This window comes from Rutidosis leptorrhynchoides, chromosome 1 (assembly GCF_046630445.1).
Source record: "Rutidosis leptorrhynchoides isolate AG116_Rl617_1_P2 chromosome 1, CSIRO_AGI_Rlap_v1, whole genome shotgun sequence".
NCBI classification, from domain to species: domain Eukaryota; kingdom Viridiplantae; phylum Streptophyta; class Magnoliopsida; order Asterales; family Asteraceae; genus Rutidosis; species Rutidosis leptorrhynchoides.
The window spans coordinates 716,821,347-716,832,768 of record NC_092333.1 but is presented as its reverse complement, the minus strand read 5'-3'; positions in this window follow the sequence as shown (position 1 = coordinate 716,832,768).

Here is an 11,422-nt window from a genome sequence, read left to right as displayed (position 1 = left end):
CGGGAGCCCAACGGGAAAGTTCGAGGTACAAAAAGGCTTAAGACAAGGTGACCCACTAAGCCTTTTTTTTAAAGGTAATGGAAGGCTTGCACTTACTTTTGGAGGAACAAATAAATCGACAGGACATTTTGGGTGCTTCTGTTGGTTTAAATGCTACAAAAGTCTATCGTCTTTTGTATACTGACGATGCTATTGTTATTTCGGATCGGGACAAAAGAAGTTGGATAGTATTATCTTGGTTTTTAATAATTTCTATCGTTATTCGGGACTGAAAATTAATGTTAATAATTCAAACTTATTTGGATTGGGTTACGCGAGGGTTATTGGTTGTGTACGTGGCAATTTTACTTTTAATTACCTAGGGTTACCGATGGGAGTCAACATGAATAGAAAATCAAATTGAAAGGTGCTAATTAATTGGTTTGTGAAACGCTTGTTGGGATGGAAAGTGAATCTTTTATCCATTGGGGGACATTTAACTCTCATTAAATCGATACTCGGGAGTGTTGCATACATTGTCTTTTGATGTTCAAATGTCCAGTCCGGATTATTAACGAATATGAAGGAATTCGTTCGAGAATTTTTTTGGGTAGTACGGATACGAATTGCAAGATGCATTGGGTTAATTTGGATCAAGTTCTTTCATCACTTGAACATGGCGGTTTGGGTATCAGTAGATTACGTTATTTTAACCACGCTGTCATGTATAAGTGGATGGAGATTCGTTTCGAACCCGAAAGCTAAATGGGCCGAGATCATCACTTCCATAAATGGCGTAGGCGCAGGTTTGGATGGTGGTGTTATTCGTGGCCCAGACATATGGTTTAATATCATCTCTTTTTCTGCAAGTCGATCGCGAACGACTTGATTCAACAAAATGTGTTGCGAAGAAGACTTGGGAATGGATACAATACCCGGTTTTGGTTGGATAATTGGGTTAGAAGTGGGTGTTTAAAAGAGCGATATAACTGACTTTTTCATTTCGATTCACATGGGGATTCACATGGGGATTGCATGGTTTCAGACAGACTGGAAAACGATTCTTGGTCGTGGTCCTGGTTACGATCACATATAGGTGCCAGAAACTCGGCACTACTAGATTTGATGCTACTGGAGATCGGGCAGACTTCACTATCGCAAAATGAGGGTGTTTAGAGCTGGAACATAGCTACTGATGGTTCAATTTCAGTTGGTTGCACTCGTAATCATATCGACGACATCATTCTACCTCAAGCAAATTCAGGTACTAGATGGTTTAAATTTATTCCACGCAAGGTTAATATTTTCATATGGAGATTGGGTTTAATCGTCTTCCTACAAGACTCAATCTTTCGAGCAGAGAACTAGAGATTCATGACATTGGTTGCGAGTTGTGTGATCATCCCGTGGAGTCTATTGACCATATGATGTTCGGGTGTAGGATCACGTCTGAACTTTGGAGAATGGCTCGAATTTGGACAGTCATAGATATTCCGATTTGTGCATCTTGGGATGATTGGACAATGGTTGGCCGGATTCATCAGATTCAAAGTACCGTGTATATGTCATTGCAATGAGTTTGTTATGGTACTTATGGAAGTTAAGAAACAACACTTTATTCGGTGCATCCACGTTGAAAATGAATTCGATTTACGACAGCATCTGCCTTACCTCGTTTAATTGGCTATGTAATAGAGGTGGATTTAATATTTGTTGACACGTATGGCCCTTGTATTCGTAGTCAATCCCTTGTATTCTTTGTTTGGCTTCCTAGCTGCTGGAAAAAAGCGTTATTAATAAAATTTTATTTGCCGGTAAAAAAGCAAAGATGGTAGGCTTAGAATTTAGTATGTTCATATAAAAAATTAACACTCATTGTTCAATCAAAACTAGGGATGACAATGGATCGGATATGGACCGGGTGATGCCGTATCCATATCCATATCCATTTAGTTTTTGTTCATCCATATCCATATCCATATCCACACCCATATCCATTTAGTTTCAGGTCATCCATCCATATTCATATCCAATGGATGTAGCGGGTTAATGGATATCCAATGGATGTAAAAAAATATTATAATATTTGATTAAAATAAAAACGTAGTGTAGCAAAAATAAATATATTAAAATCTATCCATAAGAATGTGTAATCCTTGTCGAAGATATAACAAATTTTTTTTATTTTTACTATAAAACATAGATTATGAAAAATTAAATATGAAATTTGTAAGTTTATTTTATTAGACATACGTGTTTGATTATAATATATTATAGTTATAGTTATTTCATTTTGGGTTGAAAGTAAAATGTAATTAACGTTAAATAAACTTGTAATTGTAAATATGTACGCATATATCTATATTTATATATTTGAATATGTATTTCGGGTGGTAATGGATATATACATGGATGAAACTTTTCATCCAAATCCATATCCATATCCGTTAAGGTTCATCCATATCCGTATCCATATCCATTTAGGTTCATCTATATCCATCACAAAGCGGGTGGATCGAGTGAATATCCATCGGATCGGGTGGCCATTGTCATCCCTAATCAAAATCCCTATTTATTTATATCCTTTACATGTAAGTTTTTTTTCTTTCTTACTAATATAATAATAACTTCGTAACTAAAAACACAAATTCTCAAGATATACAAATTAAAGTATCCTATATATTTATTTTCGACGGAATATTCGAAAAATTGAGATAAATATAGATGTTCTTAATTATTTTAACAAGTTTTGAGTTAGACGCACATTGCAAACGGTGTAATCTTATTTTTTTTTTAGAAAAAAAACAACAACATCAAAACCTAATCTTATATGTGTGGCGTATTAGAAAATGAGATATACAATCTTTCCTCTATCATCTTACATGTGTGGGGTACTGGGAATGAGATGTATATAATTTTTCATCTATCCTAAAATAAAGGTAAATCATTTCTTCAACTGAAATGAAACACTTCAAGACTAGAGAAAGTCTTTCTCTCTCTGTTCGACGAATAAAGAGATTGCTTCCATGTCTTGTGTTAAACCCTTCCAAGTTTTGAACCCGCGACCACCTGGTAGCAAAGGAGCATGCCAAACCACCCAACCAACCATTCAATTGTGTTAAATACTTCGTCCGTTCCATATTAATAGTCCAATATTTTTTTGGGGATGTCCCAAATTAATAGCCACTTCCATAAATAGAAAAAAATAAAAAGTTTAAGTTCTATTATGCCCTTAATGTATGTGGATAGAATTAAAGGAGAAAGAAAATGTAAGGATAAAACTGAAAAGTAAACAAAAAGTACAGTACTTTTATAACATTTTTTTAAACTGTGTGTTTTTTGTCTGTGCTCTATTAATATGAGACGGAGAGAGTACTTAGAACTAACAATATACATATACCCAAATTCGTATTCTTTTAAATAATAGAAAATCAAAGCTCCACTGGTGTCATGAACTCGCTTGTAAAATAGCGCACCAAACCATCCGACTATCGATTAGGGATGGCAATGGCCACCCGATCCAGTGGATATCCACCCGATCCACCCGCTTCGTAATGGATATGGATGAACTTAAATGGATATGGATACAGATATGGATGAAACTAAATGGATATGGAAATGGATATGGATGAAAAGTTACATCCATGGATATATCCATTACCACCCGAAATACATATACAAATACATAAATATAGATATATGTTTACATATTTACCATTACAAATGCATTTACCGTTAAATTTACATTTTTTACTCAACCTTATAATAAAATAACTATGATATATTATGATAAAACACGTATATATAACAAAATAAACATACAAATTAGATATTTAATTTTAATTGTCCATGTATAATAGTAAATTCAACAAATCGTATTCTATATTCGAAAAAGATTACACGTTCTAGTGAATAAATTTTAATTATGGCATGTTATATTTATTTTTGCTATACAATATTTTTGTTTTCATCGCATATTTGAAAATATTATAACAAATTTTAAATATCCATTGGATATCCATTAACCCGCTTAATCCAGTAGATATGGATATGGATGGATGAATAAAAATTAAATGGATATAAATATAGATATAGATGAACAAAAACTAAATGGATATGAATACGGCATCACCCGATCCATATCCGATCCATTGCCATCCCTACTATCCATGCATTTTCGTTATATACTATAACTATTGCTATAAATATGAAAATGGAGGTTTTTAAAAGTCAAAATTGGCGGATAATGAATAGTGTCAATTGCATTTTCTTTGATTTTATAGATAGTAATTCGGTCAACATATGGTCAACGATTGGACACTTCTTGATCCGTACAATTATAATAATAATAAATAAATATAAATAATATAATAATAATAATTAATAATTTAATAATTTAATAATCACGGTAATATTAAACTTTATTAATGGAAATATTATAAAAGTTACTAGTGTAGTTGTGTCACTGAAATCAATGTTAACCAGATTATTGTTTATATTATGAATTGTGATTATTATTATTATTATGATTATAATAATGATTTTTAATTGTGATGTTTAGCGAATCTTATATACATAGGGTGTGTTTGGCGCGTAGCTTATTGAAGCTTATGGAAATTTATGAGAGCTTGAACTTATGATTTTAATAAGCTTCAAGTCATAAGCTTTGTTTGGTAGACAAAAAAAGTAGAGCTTATGAAAATCATAAGCTCTGAAAAAATAAGCTACTTGTAGTAGCTTATGAAAAAAAGTAGAGCTTATGAACTAAAAAATAAGCTCCACCTAATTTACCAAACATTTATAAAAAATAATAAGCTCCAGCTACCAGCTTTAAAAATAAGCTCCAGCTCCAGCTCCAGCTCATAAGCTCCAGCTCCAGCTATAAGCTCCAGCTCCAGCTACTTTCGTCCAAACACACCCATATTTAATAAAAACTAGTGAAATGACTCGTGAAATTACGGGTTTATTTGAACGAAACAATTTAATGACATGTTTTAAGTATTAAGTAAATGTAAATGCTAAAGACATTTATTTTAATGACCCATTTGACTAAGAAACTTGTCGTTGTTTTTACAAATATATAGAGACATGTATTTTCGCATACATATGTAACGTAATTAATTTCGTAAAAAGAATCCATATTTGAATATTAATAATATAATAATTATAATTTATATTATTACTATACTATCTATTAGACAAAAATGATAAATAGTACCAAGGCGTTTTCGCCTTTTCACCTTTTTCTTTCTTTCTTTTAACTAACACCACAAACGCTTCCCACACTTTGTAACGACCCAAATTCCATTTACTAGAAAACACGACTTATTTCCTTCTTTTTTTTTAAAAAAAAAACCAACAACATTTCATGTCTGACCATATGCGCGGCGCGCATATGGGTTGCACGGCGCACTCTATAACGTGAAACAGACTCAGAAGCTGGCAACTGACCTGACCACCAACAAACGGCCATTTGCGCGGCGCACGTTAAAGCTGCGAAAACACTGCAGCCCATTTTAAACATGACAAAGCCATTTTCGTCCAACCCAAGTTCCGTTAAATCCCAAAACCAATTCCAACACTTTCCAAACATTAAACAACCGGGTTTAAAACGACAAAGTACATTACAATCTTTAGGACTCCAACGACCCGTTAAATACATTAAAGTAGTGATTTCGACCCAAGTGAGTTTAATTTCTAAACAAACTATGAGCATGATGTTTGGGGATAAATTACCCGATCCTGGGTCGATTCCAAAAGTAATCCAAGCAAGCAACAAAAGGGGAATCATCTAAATCCCGGGCATACCCTTGTCACGTCCACCTCCGAACCTAAAAATGTAAAGAACGAGAGGGTAAGCTAATGCTTAGTGAATGCAATACTTATACGCATACATACATAATTCGATCACTTGCATACACCTACACAAACAACGCATAGCATTAGCAAATCGCAATAATCGCATAATCAAACGTACAATGCTAATAAAACTCACACAACTAAAAATACACAATGTCGACGTTCGACTCGATGGTGGCCGACGAAGAGCGGTAGGTCAAATACGTTAACCACTCACCACCCATCGCAACGCGTACGTGGCCGACGAAGAGCGGTAGGTCAAATATACATTAACTACTCACCACTACGCACCATGAGGCCGACGAAAAGTGCAACCGAACCGTTAACACTTACCTCATTCACAAGGATGGCCGAATAAAAGCGAAACCGCTTACCATCCTACGATAAATGGCCAACGAAGAGCGAATCCTCACGATTAACACTCACCACTTACCCCAACACACACATGTGGCCGACAAAGAGCGATAGGTCAAACGTTAACCGCTCACCACATGCCCCCATTCCCAATTGTGATCGACAAAGAGTCAATCCTTCCGGATATCACTCACCACATAACGCAAACCAAATATAGTCAACGAAGAGCTATCCATACGGATATCACTCACTATATTTTCCCAACCCAATTGTGGCCCACAAAAAGCGCATCCTACCGGATAACACTTGCCACGTTGCACGCAAGCAACCAAATTATATACATACACGTATAAATATTTCACTCACCTCGGTTACAAGAAAGGCAACTCCCGCTTGAGCTCCTAGTCGTCCAAATGTAAATCACTGATATCGGCTAAAAAGTCATGTTTTTACTAAAATGTACCGTTCATATTGATTATAAACGTTCCATATTAATTGATTTCGTTGCGAGGTTTTGACCTCTATATGAGACGTTTTTCAAAGACTGCATTCGTTTTTAAAAACAAATCATAACCTTTATTTTATCGACAATGTTAAAAGGACACCACCTAGATTATCCAGAAATGATAATCTAAAAATATCACACTTACACACTACCAATACATATTGGTTTACAATATTAATATGTTACAACAAAATAAATCTCGAATGCAGTTTTAAACAATATTATACAAGCATGCTGACACCAAATCTTGTCCATATTTTAGCATGCAACAACAGAAGCTCTTAATAATCACCTGAGAATAAACATGCTTTAAACGTCAACAAAAATGTTGGTGAGTTATAGGTTTAACCTGAAATGTCCCGTTCTTATTGATTAAAAACGTTCCATATTAATTGATTTCGTTGCGAGGTTTTGACCTCTATATGAGACGTTTTTCAAAGACTGCATTCATTTTTAAAACAAACCATAACCTTTATTTTATAAATGAAGGTTTAAAAAGCTTTACGTAGATTATCAAATAATGATAATCTAAAATATCCTGTTTACACACGACCATTACATAATGGTTTACAATACAAATATGTTACATCGAAATCAGTTTCTTGAATGCAGTTTTTACACAATATCATACAAACATGGACTCCAAATCTTGTCCTTATTTTAGTATGCAACAGCGGAAGCTCTTAATATTCACCTGAGAATAAACATGCTTTAAACGTCAACAAAAATGTTGGTGAGTTATAGGTTTAACCTATATATATCAAATCGTAACAATAGACCACAAGATTTCATATTTCAATACACATCCCATACATAGAGATAAAAATCATTCATATGGTGAACACCTGGTAACCGACATTAACAAGATGCATATATAAGAATATCCCCATCATTCCGGGACACCCTTCGGATATGATATAAATTTTGAAGTACTAAAGCATCCGGTACTTTGGATGGGGTTTGTTAGGCCCAATAGATCTATCTTTAGGATTCGCGTCAATTAGGGTGTCTGTTCCCTAATTCTTAGATTACCAGACTTAATAAAAAGGGGCATATTCGATTTCGATAATTCAACCATAGAATGTAGTTTCACGTACTTGTATCTATTTTGTAAATCATTTATAAAACCTGCATGTATTCTCATCCCAAAAATATTAGATTTTAAAAGTGGGACTATAACTCACTTTCACAGATTTTTACTTCGTCGGGAAGTAAGACTTGACCACTGGTTGATTCACGAACCTATAACAATATATACATATATATCAAAGTATGTTCAAAATATATTTACAACACTTTTAATATATTTTGATGTTTTAAGTTTATTAAGTCAGCTGTCCTCGTTAGTAACCTACAACTAGTTGTCCACAGTTAGATGTACAGAAATAAATCGATAAATATTATCTTGAATCAATCCATGACCCAGTGTATACGTATCTCAGTATTGATCACAACTCAAACTATATATATTTTGGAATCAACCTCAACCCAGTATAGCTAACTCCAACATTCACATATAGAGTGTCTATGGTTGTTCCGAAATATATATAGATGTGTCGACATGATAGGTCGAAACATTGTATACGTGTCTATGGTATCTCAAGATTATATAATATACAATACAAGTTGATTAAGTTATGGTTGGAATAGATTTGTTACCAATTTTCACGTAGCTAAAATGAGAAAAATTATCCAATCTTGTTTTACCCATAACTTCTTCATTTTAAATCCGTTTTGAGTGAATCAAATTGCTATGATTTCATATTGAATTCTATTTTATGAATATAAACAGAAAAAGTATAGGTTTATAGTCAGAAAAATAAGTTACAAGTCGTTTTTGTAAAGGTAGTCATTTCAGTCGAAAGAACGACGTCTAGATGACCATTTTAGAAAACATACTTCCACTTTGAGTTTAACCATAATTTTTAGATATAGTTTCATGTTCATAATAAAAATCATTTTCTCAGAATAACAACTTTTAAATCAAAGTTTATCATAGTTTTTAATTAACTAACCCAAAACAGCCCGCAGTGTTACTACGACGACGTAAATCCGGTTTTACGGTGTTTTTCGTGTTTCTAGGTTTTAAATCATTAAGTTAGCATATCATATAGATATAGAACATGTGTTTAGTTAATTTTAAAAGTCAAGTTAGAAGGATTAACTTTTGTTTGCGAACAAGTTTAGAATTAACTAAACTATGTTCTAGTGATTACGAGTTTAAACCTTCGAATAAGATAGTTTTATATATATGAATCGAATGATGTTAAGAACATCATTACTACCTCAAGTTTAGTAGGTAAAACTACTGGAAGTGACAAGAAATGATCTAGCTTCAAAGGATCTTGGATGGCTTGAAAGTTCTTGAAGTAGGATCATGACACAAAACCAAGTTCAAGTAAGATTTTTATTCGAATTAAGATAGTTTATAGTTATAGAAATTGAATCAAAGTTTGAATATGAATATTACCTTGAATAAGAAAGATAACCTACTGTATATAACAAAGGTTTCTTGATCTTAGATGATTACTTGGAATGGATTAGAAAGCTTGGAAGTAAATTAGTAAACTTGAAGGGATTTTTGAAGTGTTCTTCCTATGATGATTATAGCTTGATTCTTGAAGTGATTTTTGATGAAGATGATGATTAACTACTGGAAAAATACGTTCATAATAGTGTGTGTGTGTTGAGAGAGAATTAGAAAGAGAATTGGAAGTGAAATGGAGTGAATGATGAGTGGTAATTGGTGAGTGGTGAGTGGGGTTAAAAGGAGTTCTAGTTAGTTGACTAGCTCATGGTAGAAGTTAAAATTGATTAGTCATACATGACATAATCAAGAGTGGAATCCCATGCTAGTTCCTATTGGTATATACCCATAGTAAGTACGTTTTGAAGCTGTGTATAATACGGGTAAGAATACGACTAGAATTCTTGATGAAAGAAAAGAATGGGAAAGTAACTGTAACCATTTTCGTTAAGTATGAGTGTTTTGATATATGTCTTGAAGTCTTCCAAAAGTATTTTAATACATCTAAATACACTACATGTATATACATTTTAACTGAGTCGTTAAGTCATCGTTAGTCGTTACATGTAAGTGTTGTTTTGATACCTTTAAGTTAACGATCTCAATTAATGTTGTTAACCCATTATTTATTATATCTAATGAGATGTTAAATTATTATATTATCATGATATTATGATATATTAATATATCTTAATATAATATATATACATTTAAATGTCGTTACAACGATAATCGTTACATATATGTCTCGTTTCGAAATCCTTAAGTTAGTAGTCTTGTTTATATGTATATAACTCATTGTTAATATACTTATGGAGATACTTACTTATCATAATCTCATGTTAACCATATGTATACCCATACATATATCGTCATGTCGTTTTTACAAGTTTTAACGTTCGTGAATCGCCGGTCAACTTGGGTGGTCAATTGTCTATATGAAACATATTTCAATTAATCAAGTCTTAACAAGTTTGATTGCTTAACATGTTGGAAACATTTAATCATGTAAATATCAATCTCAATTAATATATATAAACATGGAAAAGTTCGGGTCACTACAGTACCTACCCGTTAAATAAATTTCGTCCCGAAATTTTAAGCGGTTGAAGGTGTTGACGAATCTTCTGGAAATAGATGCGGGTATTTCTTATTCATTTGATCTTCACACTCCCAGGTGAACTCGGGTCCTCTACGAGCATTCCATCGAACCTTAACAATTGGTATCTTGTTTTGCTTAAGTCTTTTAACCTCACGATCCATTATTTCGACGGGTTCTTCGATGAATTGAAGTTTTTCGTTGATTTGGATTTCATCTAACGGAATAGTGAGATCTTCTTTAGCAAAACATTTCTTCAAATTCGAGATGTGGAAAGTGTTATGTACAGCCGCGAGTTGTTGAGGTAACTCAAGTCGGTAAGCTACTGGTCCGACACGATCAATAATCTTGAATGGTCCAATATACCTTGGATTTAATTTCCCTCGTTTACCAAATCGAACAACGCCTTTCCAAGGTGCAACTTTAAGCATGACCATCTCTCCAATTTCAAATTCTATATCTTTTCTTTTAATGTCAGCGTAGCTCTTTTGTCGACTTTGGGCGGTTTTCAACCGTTGTTGAATTTGGATGATCTTCTCGGTAGTTTCTTGTATAATCTCCGGACCCGTAATCTGTCTATCCTCCACTTCACTCCAACAAATCGGAGACCTGCACTTTCTACCATAAAGTGCTTCAAACGGCGCCATCTCAATGCTTGAATGGTAGCTGTTGTTGTAGGAAAATTCTGCTAACGGTAGATGTCGATCCCAACTGTTTCTGAAATCAATAACACATGCTCGTAGCATGTCTTCAAGCGTTTATATCGTCCTTTTGCTCTGCCCATCAGTTTGTGGATGATAGGCAGTACTCATGTCTAGACGAGTTCCTAATGCTTGCTGTAATGTCTGCCAGAATCTTGAAATAAATCTACCATCCCTATCAGAGATAATAGAGATTGGTATTCCATGTCTGGAGACGACTTCCTTCAAATACAGTCGTGCTAACTTCTCCATCTTGTCATCTTCTCTTATTGGCAGGAAGTGTGCTGATTTGGTAAGACGATCAACTATTACCCAAATAGTATCAAAACCACTTGCTGTCCTTGGCAATTTAGTGATGAAATCCATGGTAATGTTTTCCCATTTCCATTCCGGGATTT